Here is a 14,219-nt window from a genome sequence, read left to right as displayed (position 1 = left end):
TCCACAAGATTTCATATCAACACTGATGGCCCAGCTTCTCCTGATCTGTCCCTTCTGTGAATCAGAGCTTTCATTGTTGCTGTTGTACCTTTTCTCACGGAAGGTTTCAGAGAAATTGTCTTTTTAATTTACAGGTCTCCATAGCTCAAAAAACAATGTGTACTCTTGAGCTTGTCGTGGCTGAATGAGATTGGGGACTGTCTCCCTCGGAGAGCAGGTGAGTGCTGTGTTGAGGCAAAATAATTAAACAGCTACTTGGTGAACAGAAGGGCCCTCCGTGACACGGAATGCCTGGATGCTTACGTGTCTTTACCTTTTGGACACAGAATTACACCGTATTTTTCATCCTCTTTTTTTCATGGGTCCTTATGACTAAATTCTGTCTGTGGATTACGAGAGGGTGTTGTATTCCACTTTTAGTTAAAATGCCTCCCCCCACATATACACACAAAATGAAATGAAATGAAGTAATAAAACAAAATGAAACAATAAAATAAAAAGGGCACTAAAAATTTTTCATGCTGTCATCTATCCATTCGTTCCTGGTCAGTTGACCGGGGTTAACACCCAGAGTCACCTTGGAAGCTCTGTGACAATGGCAGCTTCCTGTCAGCTTAGGTTTCTGACAGGACCTGGGAGAAGACATTGCCTCCCGCACATCTCCCGACAGCCTCCCTCAACACACACTAGAGTCGACTTTGAGCAAGAAAGAGATTTTATTATGTTAATTCACTGAGATTTGGGGATTTAACTAGTATAGCACCTAGCATCATTTTAACTAATAGTAACCTTCAATTAAAGCCCAGATTTAGTGTCTAACTGTGACAGAACTCAATAAACATATATAATCTCCCAAATGCCATTTTATAGGCTTCCAAAAATTCCACTTTCATACATTTCAGTTCTCTTTCTACTTAAAATGCATATACATTTCTCACACTACAAAATATCACTGTCTTTCCTGCCGATCTGACCCGGGATCTTACTTATGCCAGCCTCCTCTCCAAGCTGCCTACATCAATGTATTTACCCGAGGGCACTTTCTTATAACTGCTTTTTTAGCTCCAAAAGGAGAATTTCTGTTTTTCCTGCTTTGAAAATGATAGCCCTGATTAGCTCTTCTCGGTTTCCCACATTGCCCTAGGAATCCACCAAGGAGGTGGCTACAACACTCTATAAACTACATTAACATTTTCTCATAGATATGTATTTTTTTAAGTTCATGTACTTATTTTGGGAGAGACAGAGTGCACAAGCAAATGGGGGAGGAGAAGAGAGAGAGGGAGAGAGAGAACCCCAAGCAGGCTCTACACTGTCAGCATAGAGCCCCACGATGTGGGGCTCGAACCCAAGAACCGAGAGATCATGACATGAACCCAACTCAAGAGGCAGATGCTTAACCCACTGAGCCATCCAGATGCCCCAAGAATATGTATTTTTTATATGCACCTAGAATTCTGGGTCACAGGAGACGCAGTGGCTATTGGTCCCATTTTACTAACAAGTAAAAGCCTGGGAGCTGACCCATAGATTATGCTGGTGCATGGCTGACCTGGTCTTCACATCCCTACCTCCCGTGCTTCCAAACTCAGCACAGCACTATCAGCTCTTCATGTAGCACAACAGATCACTCATGCTTTCTTTTAACTTTATTCCTGAGATCTGAAAAAGCATGTTATACTCTGCATACGTTTCAGCATCTCTCCTAGTTTCTCAAACATCAGGGGATCCGGTCAAAAAAAAAAAAACAAAAAACAACTGATTGGAGAATTGTTTCCAGGCTTCATGTCACTTATTCATTCATTCGTTCATTTTCTTCTGAGAGGAGTGACTCTTGCCCGTCCTTGGCATTCACAGCTGTCTCCTTTCTTGGGAGTTGATTTATGCCTCACACAAGGCTCACTACGTACAAGGCTCACTACATGAAATTTCCTGTCTGTATTCCAGATGCAAGGAGACAGCATTAGGGAAGGAGTTGCACTTCAACGTGGTTTGTATAAGTGTGTACCTAACGTTTGAGGAACACTTGGAAGAAAAAATGTAGAAAATTTTCCTTTACCTGCTTACTCTTTTTTTTAAGTGTATTTATTTTGAGAGAGAGAGACAGCATGAGTGGGGAGGGGCAGAGAGAGAGGGAGAGAGAGAATTGTAAGCAGGCTCCATGCTGTCAGCACAGAGCCTGACTCTGGGCTCGAACTCACGAAACAGAGGGATCATGACCTGAGCTGAAACCAAGAGTAAGGCGCCCCTTTGCTTGATTACTGAATGCGAATATCTATAAAAGTAGGTAAGCTAGGGTCAGCATTTTTTAAAAATGTCTATTTTTGGAGGGAGAGAGAGAGAGAGCTCCCTAGCAGGAGCAGCGGAGGGGCAGAGAGAGAGGAAGACACAGAATCCGAAGCAGGCTCCGGGCTCCCAGCTGTCAGCACAGAGCCCAACGCGGGGCTGGAACTCACCCCGGGGAGATCACGACCTGAGCCAGTCTGACGTTTCCACCCAGGAGCCCCAGCCTTTATCAGTATTACAAAATGACACACACATTCTAATTGGAAGGCTTGTTATTTCTTCTAGTCGTCTTCCTCACTGATTATTTGTCATGGATCTTATCTTGTAAATACTTAAACATATTTTGTCTTTTATCACATGTCTGGGTTTATGTGTTTAGTGGGAGAGGGGTAACACTTCCACCTTCGCAGGACTGATTGCATTATTAAATGAGAAACACCTGGGGAAAGGATATTTTAAGAATGCAGTGATCTAATGTGTTGTTGAATGGTTTTCCAATACACAAAGAGAAGTGTTTAGTTAAATTTTCAGAATCGTTAAAAGGGAAAAGAGAAAATAATAAAAAATAATAGCATCATAATTAGATTAGACTGGAGAAATCATGTGGGAGGAGAGTGGGTTAGTAAGAGATTCCTCTACTCCCACCCAGGCTTTATTGGAACAACCTGGTGCTTTGAATGCTTGTGTTATTTGGGCAATCCTCACTCTCTGGGACGAGTGGGGTATGAGCTGCTTTTTGAAAATGAGATGGTGGGCCTCGTGAGGCCCTCACAAAAGTTGGGCTACAGAAAATTCTCCAGGGAAGCCAGAGCTGGTAAGCTTGTAGCACACCTGAACTAAGTGGTTCCATTGGAACCGTCTAGCTGGGGATGCGTCTCTATGCCAGGGGAAGCCATTTAGGACTTTCTCCCCAGACTCAGACGAAGTATTTTGGGGCAGGAAAAAGTGCCCTCAGGGTGGGGCGGTTGGCCCGCTCGCTTCTCTGCAATTATTCCTGATCAATCCATAGGCCTGAGAGGAAACTGTTGTCTGCAGACTCCCGCACCCCTTTCTTTAGTCGTCTGGAACTGTCATTTACTTGGCATTGCAGCCCCATGATTCATGGATTGTTACCCTCTTCTTCCAGGTAGGGGACCTGAGTTTCAAAACTAGTCATGGGAGAGTGAATTTGATTAGAGTTCTGTATGACCTCCAAATGATGCTTTATTCTTCTTTGCATGCTTTTTCTCAAAACATCACATATAAACATTTCCCAGAGGAGGAGACTGAAACTTGGAGGGGTTAGCTGACTTCTGGAAGCTGTCATGGCCTGTACTTGGCTTATCAGGTCATGACCTTTCTCTTCAGCTTCTACACCCGATGGTCTTTGCACTCCACCAGTCTCTTCACTCTCTTTACTTTGAATTGTCATTTTTCACAAGAAAAAAATTGTAAGTTTGTGAGGTGATGCGTGTTAACTAAACTTACTGTGGTGATCACGATATTTGTGCCCATCACATCATTATGTTGTGCACCTGAAACTAATACAATATTTATGCCAATTATATCTCAGTAAAGCTGGGGATATGTTTAAAATTTTAAAATACTGATAATTGTTATTTTGCCTCAGGCTACCATGAGAATTTGTAATGTCCACAGTGAAATTTGGCTTATTGTCTGTTATTGACAACAATGGCAATACTAGATTTAAGCCATAGTTACAAGCCTCTAAAAATACCCTAAAAATAACTTTGATGAATGATATTTTTGGTTTGAAGCTGAAAAATAATTCTTTGAAAATATCTGTGTAATTATGTATGCAAAACACAGGAAATTTCATCAATTTGATCTTTTTTAATATGTTTTATAAGTCAAAGAGCCAGTTAGTGGAGATGTATATAATAGGGTACTCCTGTCATGTTTTTCTAATGATTTTTCATTTCAACAAACCAAGTATTCATTCTCTGTGCTGTTTAAAATAGTAACGTGACAATATTTCCAGCTTCATCTTATGGCGAAGGGCCGTAACGTGGGCCCATTCCTGAGTAGCCATATGGCAATGGTGCCGCCATCTGCTTATCCTGATTTTCCTTTTCCTGGCAAAACTCGGACCCATATGGGTTCTTTGTGTCTCATCTGTGTACATCACGAGGAGAGGCTAAATCACAATCTACACTCTTGCCTGGAAACGGCTTTTTATAATTACTCTGAACAGGAAGATCATCTCTTTTCTATTTCCCTTCTTCTTCCTCTAGTTTTTGCACACCTGCCTTCTTCTAATAGAAGCAGGAACAAGTTGATTTCAGGAATATGTGAAGCCTGTCAGGGCAAACTGTCAGGTGTGAGGCATCATAATCACCTCAAAGGACTGACGGCCTGTGCTTTGTGGATGTGACACTTCATCACTCAGGAGATAAAATGATCCACCCTTTTACATGTTGACAGGATAGCAATTTGGTGTCAATGTGGAGAGTCACATACACAGACAATAAGGCAACAAAGAATCTATGAACAGGCCTCTTATATTTGCAGTGACAACTATTTTCAGGAATGCCTCAAATATTTGATATGGGCTCTTTAGAATAATTTTAAGCAACTATGTCAATTTCTTGCATGACACATTCTTACACTTGAGTGAAAATATGGCAAAAGCCCATTTGCCAATCTGCTCTTTAATGTTTGCCTTCAAATGAAATAATTATATTTATACTATTGAAATATTTAAAAGCATGTATGCATGCTTCTCTTTTTTATTTTAGCGTATTTTAATTTGGTTTGGAATCTGCTTTGTGTGTGTATTTTTTTTTTAACTCAAAAATACCTCTCTCCTATGAAACTATATATGAAGAAAAAATCACTACCATGTTGAGAATAATTAAGTGAATGAAGATAACTCATTCGGGAAACTCAGCGTTTACAGAAAAGAAGTAACTTGGGTGCCTGGGTGCTTCAGTCAGTTAAGTGTCCGAATCTTGATTTCAGCTCAGGTCATGATGTCACAGTCGTGAGGTGGAGTCCCAAGAAGGACTCTGAGTTGGGTGTGTAGCCTGCTTAAGATTCTCTCTTTCTTCCTTTGTCCCTACCCCGACCCATGTGTCTGTTTCTCTCTCAAAATAAACAATAAGCAAAAAAGAATTAACTGACCTACAGTCTTGCTCTGCGCAGATGCCCATTAGACAGAATTAATATTGTAGTAAGCATGACTGTGAGTGATACAGTATTCACAAAGGAAATTGATCCAGAATATAAAGTTCATCTTTTTGGTCTCTGCCACTGTCTACAAGCTCTGGTATAAGTAGTCATTGTACTTGAGTAATTAGCACATATTCCTTGGCAAGAGCCTCGTGCTTCTACCCTTGTTGTTACTAACGTGCCTTCTAGAAGAGCTTCGAAAAACTGACAAACCATAAAATGTGTAATTTTATTTAAAAAAATTCTAAATTTGAGAGAACAATAATTTGAAGCATCTGGAATTAGGAAGACTTCAGGCAATATAATTGTATATTTTAAAGTATGGTTAATCTGAAAGATGACCATTTAGATGATATCTTTTGAAGAGATTGATCTGATGACATACCACATTACTCTGACCAAGATGATTAATTAAAGGGTGGGGTCAATTCAGGCCAATCAGAGCCATTGTGCATCTCCTAGCTCTGCAGGCAAAGAATTTTCTTTCCCTATTATGGTTGCAAAGCTAATGGAATATTACCTATAGTTTCTTTGGCAGTCTTCTTTGTCACTGACTGTGGAGAGTCTGAAATACAGAAAAAGCATAACAAAGGGTCAATGTTTGAACACTTGAATCTGGTCATGTCTTTTTTTTTTGAATTTTATATGAATAAATATAATTTATTGTCAAGTTGACATACTGTGTATACAGTATACTCTTGGTTTTGGAGGTAGATTCCCATGATTCATCGCTTACATACAACACCCAGTGTTCATCCCAGCAAATGCCCTCCCTAATATCCATCACCCATTTCCCCCTCTTCTCTTCCCCTCTCCTCTTCTCTGTACCCCCTCCCCATCCACCCTCAGTTTGTCCTCTGAATTTCAAGTCACTTATGGTTTGCCTCCCTCCCTCTCTGTTTATAATTATTTTTTCCCCTTCCCTTCTCCCATGGTCTTCTGTTATGTTTCTCAAGTTCCACATATGAGTGAGAACATATGATACCTGCCTTTCTCTGAATGACTTGTTTCACTTAGCATAATACCCTCCAGTTCCATCCACGTTGCTGCAAATGGCAGGATTTCGTTCTTTCTCATTACAAAGTAGTATTCCATTGTATATATAAACCACATCTTTATCCATTCATCAGTTGATGGACATTTAGGAATCTGGTCATATCTTAAGTGGGGCAGAAAGCTCTACACATGTGTTTCTATTTTGGATTCTGATACAGTTTCTTCTTAAAGTTTTTTAATGTTTATTTATTTTTGAGAGAGAGAGCATGAGCAAGGAGTGGCAGAGAGAGATGGAGACACAGAAACCAAAGCAGGCTCCAGGCTCTGAGCTATCAGCCCAGAGCCCCACATGGGGCTCAAAACCACAAACCGTGAGATCATGACCTGAGCTGAAGTCAGTCACTTAACCGACTGAGCCACCCAGGTGCCCTTGGTATAGTCTCTTTTTAATTTAAGTCAGCTGAGCTGAATATTTAGTTACCACCATTTTTATTATCAGCAACTAAATATTTCTACAATTCACATACCTAAATATCACTACAAATGTATGCAATTTCATCACCTGTTAAATTTAAATGATCCTAATTGCTTATGTGTTTTGTGATGTGCTGTCTTCAGTATGGAGATTTTGACATGGTTATTTTTGGAAATTTCCAGTAAAACTGCCTCCCTACTATCTCTCCTACAGGAGAATAATGCAAAAAACATTTGTTTTGTGGTTGTATGCTAAACACAACATTTTATATGAGTTATAAGGGTCACTGTGAAATGTACACTTAGGTAACTACTTGGAATTTGGATTGCAAACCCTTAATACATTGTTACGTAGGATATCATGAGGCACTGCATAGCAGTTTTTACTATGCATATATGCATTGGAATCATATTAAGATTGACATTTTTGAAATACTAAATATGAAAATCTTAATAAATATTTCTACCCCACTTACACTTACACACGCTTGGTGTTTTTTACCAAAAAAAAAAAAAAAAAAAATCTATTGCTGACTGCAAGAATACGTCTTGATGTTGTTGTATATCAATAGTCCATTACTTTTACCACTCATATTCCACTTTGTGGAATTTTTTTATCCATTCACCTGTTGAGGGAACTTTGAATTATTTCCAGTTTTCACCTGTTATAAATTAAGCAGTGTATCTTACATGTAAGATTTTTTCAGAGATTTTCGGAATGGTAATACCATTTTATACTCTCAGTAGGAGACGGTAGTTTCAGCTTTTCCATATCTTTACAAGTGTGTGGTGTGTTCAGCATTTTGAGTCTTAGCTATTCTAATAAATGTGCAATGATCTATGTTGGGATGTTAATTTGCGTTTCCCTAGTGATTCATGATGTTGATCGTCTGTCCATTTGCTGCTCTGTTCTTTTTCTTGCTGAAGTGTCTGCTCAAACATTTTGCCCATTTTTTTAAATTAGATTGATCATTTCTGTTACTATTGAATTTTGGGAGTTCTTTATATATTCTGGATACAAGTTTTTGCATAAGGTATAGGATTTATTAATGCCTTCTCCCAGCCTGTGGCTTCTTTTTTCTTTCTCTTAATGATGTCTTTGGAAGAGCAGATTTTTTTATTTTTTTTATTTTTAAGGAAATCCAATTTATCAGTGTGTTCTTGGATGTATTGCACTTTGGTGACATCTATTAAAATAATTATGCTGATTGAAAAAAGTCAAATAAAAAAGAGTAAATTCTATACAGTCATATATATATGTATGTATATATATAGAATTATACATACATATATAGAGAGAGTTATACATATATATATGTATATATAGAGAGTTATATATATATATATATATATATATATATATATATATATATAACTCTAGAACAGTACAACTTTCCTATAGTGACAGGAAGTTGGTGAGTATTGACCTGGGGATACAATTATGAAAGGGACAGAAGAAGAGTTTGAGAGCAATGAATATGATCACTATTTTCATTGTGGTCATGGCTTTTAGCATATATATTTATGACAAAATTTATTAAATTATAAGTTTAAATACTTGCCACATATTATTTGTCAATTGTAACACCTTAAAGCTGATAATTATACATGACACGGCAAACTATATATTCACCTGCTCAGAGCTCAAGTCAAATTGAACAAAGCATGATTTATTTTTATTGTTATCATTGTGGCTTGCATAGCTCTTGAATGGTTTTGTGAACTTCTAATTCTATATTAGGCAAAAATCTGGCACTTAGTGATTATCACAGAAGGATTCAAAGGGTAATGAGACATACAGATATGTGAGTTTATAGTTTCCAGTGATATGGAAAAGTCCATTCCGTGTGTGTGTGTGTGTGTGTGTGTGTGTGTGTGTGTGTTTCTTTTCTAACTGCAGAGACAGACCTACTGGTAATGATCACAGTTGCAATATTCTATTACTGAATCCCCTAATTTTCCCCGGGTGACTTATTATTACCCTGAATTACTGTTACATTCTGTTTCTGCAGCTCACACTCCAGCTAGGATGCAGATTGTTTATCTTCCACAAGACTAGCCTTGGAATAACTCCTGGTCATAGTGTTTTGACAGTCTGTTTAGAGAAAGAAAGAAGATAGGGGAAAAAAATCAGTAAGTGAAGGCCAGAATGTATGGCAATGAAAACAATAATTAATTTTCTTTTACTTAGAAAGGGAAATAGTGACAATACAATGAAAATGTGTTAAGTTCCAGGATAATTTGGCTTCAAAGAGGTTACCACTGCTTTAACAGCTAAGGTGGTTGTGTTGGGCATATAAATGGGAAAACCATGGGCAGTAATGGCATATAAATCGCAACCCTATGGCTTACTAGTTGAGAGACTAAAGCGAGGCATTTAATCTTGAGTAGCAGATTCCTATCCTTACCTATTTATTAAAAAAATAGAGAAAAAAGGTTGGTTCACTTTTTTCTATCAGGCTTAAAAATGTAAGTATTTACTCACTATGAAATGAAATTTAAAAAAAATTATGAGCCATCTGAAGCACAATACCTAAGAGTAAAAGCATACTATTTGGGGATAAGACAAAGTATTGGTTCAAGCCTTGAACTAAAATTTATAGCAGGGATCAGGACACATACTCAACTGAAAATTGGTAATAAAACCAATTTTATTTATTGTAATAAAACGACTCCTCCAGGTTTAACTATAACGAACACCAAGTCTATCCCCCCCCTAATAAAGCAAGGTTCCCAGAAGTGTTGTTTTCTCTGCAGATTCTTCTGTGCTCTTTTACCCAGCATACAGTTCAGGAACTAATACATCTACGCCAGTCAGATGCCATCTTAAAGACTTACTATGCCATTCAGATTTCATGTTCCAAGTACTATCCTATTCTTGCCTGAAACTCGACCTCACTGAAAAATCCGCTTTCTCACAGCTGGTTTTTCCTTCCTATAAGTGTGATATCAAATGCATTACAGATAGATTCATACATAGACAATCCCTCCATGCAAGTATGTTGCTTTTTAATTGTAGGAAAAAATACGTATAACATCAAATATAGCATCTTAACCATTTTTAAGTGTATAGTGCATAGAATTATTTACATTTGCATTATTTCAATGTGTGTGTGTATATATATATATATATATATATATATATACACCTGTTTTTGCAAAACTGGAACTCTCTATCCATTAAACAAGAACTTCCTATTTCCCTCCTTCCCAAGCCCCTGGCAACCCCCATTCTTTCTATTTCGGTGAGTTTTAGATACCTCAAATGAGTGGAATCATATATATTGACCTATTGGGACTGGCCTATTTTATTTAACATAAGGTCCATAAGGTTCAACCACGCTATAGCAGGTGATAGGATTTCTATCTTTTCTAAGGCTGAATAACTTTCATTGTATGTATATACCACATTTTCTTGTATCCATTCATCTGTCTGTAGACATTTGTATGGTTTCCAGCTCTTGGCTATTGTGAATAATCCTTCAAGGAACATGAGCTTGCAATATCTCTTCAAGATCTTACTTTCATTCTCTTGGATATACATCCAAAAATGGGTTGTTGGATGACAGAATAATTCTATTTTTAATTTGGGAGGGGGAGACCATACTATTTTCCACACCAGCTGTACCATTTTATATTCTGACCAACAGGATACAAGTGTTCTAATTTCTCTACATCCTTGCCAACACTTGTCACTTTCTGTTTGTTTTATTTTGTTTTGTTTTGTTTTGTTTTTAATAGTGGCCATTCTAATGAGTACGAATACTGAGTTTCATTTAAAATGCCTGTTAACCATTTATATATCTTTTTGGAGAAATGTCTATTCAAGTTCTTTCCCTATTTTTAATTTGGTTATTCATTTTCTTGTTGGGCTGTATGAGTTATTTATATATATTTGATACTAATTCCTTATCAGAGAGATGATTTACAAATATCTTCTCCCATTATGTAGACTACCTTTTCATTCTGTTGATTGTTTCTTTTGATCCACAAAAGTTTTTTGTTTTTTGTTTTTTGTTTTGTAGTCCCATTTGTATATTTTTTTGCTTTTGTGGCCTCAGCTTTTGGTATCATACTCAAGAAATCATTATCAACTTGAATGTCATGAAGATTTTCCTATATATTTTTTTCTAGGAGTTTCATAGATTTAGGTCTTAATGTTTAGGTCTTTAATCCATTTGGGTTAATTTTTTATATGATATAAGGTAAGGATCCAATTTGTTAGTTTGAACGTAAATATATAGTTTTTCCAACATCACTTATTAAAGACTATGTTGTTTTTTTTTTTTTTTTTTTTTTTCCTATTGTGTGGTCTTGACAACTCTATAAAAGATCTGATCAAGCACATAAGGGTTTATTCCTGGGTTATCTATCCTTTTCCACTCCTCTGTATGTCTGTCTTTATGCCACTATCACACCATTTTAATTAGGTTTGTATCATATTTTGAAATCCAGAAGTGTGAGGTCTTCAACTTTGTTCCCTCCTTTAAAGATTATTTTGGCTATTCATGGTCCTTCGAGATTCCATAAGGTTTTTAGGAGTTGTTTTTGTTTTTTGTTTTGTTTTTTTTTACTATTTCTGCAAAAAAAATGTCATCAGAGGACACCTGGGTGGCTTAGTTGGCTAAGCCTCTGACTTCGGCTCAGGTTATGATCTTATGGTTTGTGGGTTCGAGTCCTGCATTGGATTCTGTGCTGACACCTCAGAGCCTGGATCCTGCTTTAAATTCTGTGTCTTCCTGTCTTTGTGCCCCTCCCTTTCTCTCTCTTTCTCTCTCTCTCTCTTTCTCTCTGTGTCTGTATCAAAAATAAACATTATTTTTTAATGCCATCAGGGTTTTAATAGGATTGCATTGAATCTGTAGATTGCTTTAGGTAGAATGGATATTTTAATAGTGCTAAATCTTTCAATCCATTAATATGGAATATTTTTCCACTTATTTTGTGCCTTTAGTTTCTTCCACCAGTGTTTTATAGTATTCAATATAGAAGTCTTTTGCTTTCTTGATTATACTTTTACAGAGTATTATATTCTTTTTGATGTTATATCCCACAAGTTTGCTTAATTTGTTTATTAATTCTAATAGGATTTGTGTGTGTGTGTGTGTGTGTGTGTGTGTGTAATCTTTATTGTTTTTTACGTATAAGATCATACAATATACAGTGAGAAGAGATTACCTCTTCCTTTCCAGTTTGGTTTTGTAATTCCTTTTCACGCTTAATTGCTCTGGCTAAGAGTTCCAGTACTGTGTTGACTAGAAATGGTTAAAGTGGACATCCTTACCAGGCTCCTGATTTTGGAAGAAAATATTTCACTTTTTCACCTTTAGGTGTGATGTTTGCTGTGGGATTTTTCATATATGGTTATTATTATGTTGAGGTAGTTTCCTTCTATTTCTAGTTTTTTTGTTTTTTTTTTCTTTTCAGTAATAAAAGTATATAGAACATGTTAAGTGCCTTTACCACATCAGTTAAGGTGATCATGTGGTTATGCCCTTCATTCTGTTAATGTGACATATTATGTTGAGTGATTTTTGTACATTAAAACATATTGTACCAAAAACATACTTGTATTAAAGGAATAAATCTACATAGTCATGGTGTATAATCTTTTTAATGCACTGTTGAATATGGTTTTCTAATATTTTGCTGAGGTTTTTTTTCACCAGTGTTCATCAGGGATATCGGTCTGTAGTTTTCTTGTAGTATCTTTTTCTGGGTTTGTTATCAGGGTAATGTTGGGTTTCCAGAATAAATTTGGATTTGTTTCCTCCACTTGAATTTTCTGGAAGTTTGAAGAGGCCTGGTGTTATTTCTTCTTCAAATGTTTGGTAGAATTCTTCAGTGAAATCATCTGGTCCTAGGATTTTCTTTATTGGGAGGTTCTGATTACAGCTTTAATCTTTATCCTAGATCTAGATCTATTCAGGTTTTTATTCTTCATAACTTAGCTGTGGTAGCTTACGTGTTTTAGAAATTTGCCCATTTCCTCTAATTTGTCCAATTTTTTGGTGTATAACAATTCATAGTTTTCTCTTATAATCCTTTTTTTAATGTCTGTGGCATCAGTAGAAATATCCCCTCTTTCATTTCTGATTTTAATTTAGTTTTTCTCTCTTTTTTTCCTTGGTCTTTCTAAGGGTTTGTCAATTTTGCTGATCCTTCCAAAAAAAGAATTCCTACTTCATTGCTTTTGTTTTCCTATGCTCTATTTAGTTTATCTCTGTTCTAGTCTTTAGTATTCCCTTCCTGATGTTAGTTTGGGGTTGAATTTGCTCTTTTTCTAATTTGTTGAGGTATAAAGTTAGGTTATTTATTTGAGATCTTTCTACTTTTTGATTGTAAATGTTTCCTGCTATAAACTTCCATCCTAGTACTGCCTTAGCTGCATCTTATCAGTTTGGTGTGTTATGTTTTTATTTTCATTTATGTCCATATAATTTCTAAACCTGCAATTTCTTCTTTGACCACTGGTTGTTTAAATGTATGGTGTTTAATTGCAAAATATTTGTGGATTTTCTAATTTCTAATTCTGCTATAGATTGCTAGTTTCTTTCTACTGTGGTTGAAAAAGATACTCTGTAAGATTTCAGTCTTCTCAAATTTCTTAAGAATATTTTTATGGTCTAGCACATGGTCTGTCCTGGAGAATGTTCCATGTGCACTTCAGAAGACCATGCATTCTGTTGTTTTTGGATGGAGTATTCTGTATATGTCTATTAGGTCCACTGGTCTATGGTGTTGTTCAAGTTTTCTGTTTCCTTATGGATCTTCTGTCTTGTTTCATCCATTATTGAAACTGTGCTATTGAAACTGTGTGCTATTGAAACTGTGCTATTGTTTCATCCATTATTGAAACTGTGCTATTGAACTGTGCTATGGATCTTCTGTCTTGTCTCATCCATTATTGAAACTATGCTAGATTTCTGAGATCTAAAGGATATCTTTGCTATTGAAGTTTTGTACTACTATTTTGTTGCTGTCTATTACTACCTTCAGTTCTATCAATGTTTGCTTCATGTATTAGGGAGCTTCAGTGTTGGGTGCATTTATGTTTATAATTGTTATGTGTTATTCAGAAACAGACCCTTTTACCAGTAATGTCTTTCATTGTTTCATGTGACAATTGTTGACTTAAAGTCTATTTTATCTAAGTATGGCTATGTCTGTTCTCTTTTGGTGTTAGGTTTCTGACCTTGGCTCAGGTCATGATCTCACTGTGAGTTCAAGCCCTGTGTCAGGCTCTGTGCTGACAGCTCAGAGACAGGAGCCTGCTTCGGATTCTGTGCCTC

This window comes from Leopardus geoffroyi, chromosome B1, assembly GCF_018350155.1.
Source record: "Leopardus geoffroyi isolate Oge1 chromosome B1, O.geoffroyi_Oge1_pat1.0, whole genome shotgun sequence".
Lineage (NCBI taxonomy): Eukaryota > Metazoa > Chordata > Mammalia > Carnivora > Felidae > Leopardus > Leopardus geoffroyi.
Note: the sequence above shows the minus strand (reverse complement) of the source record.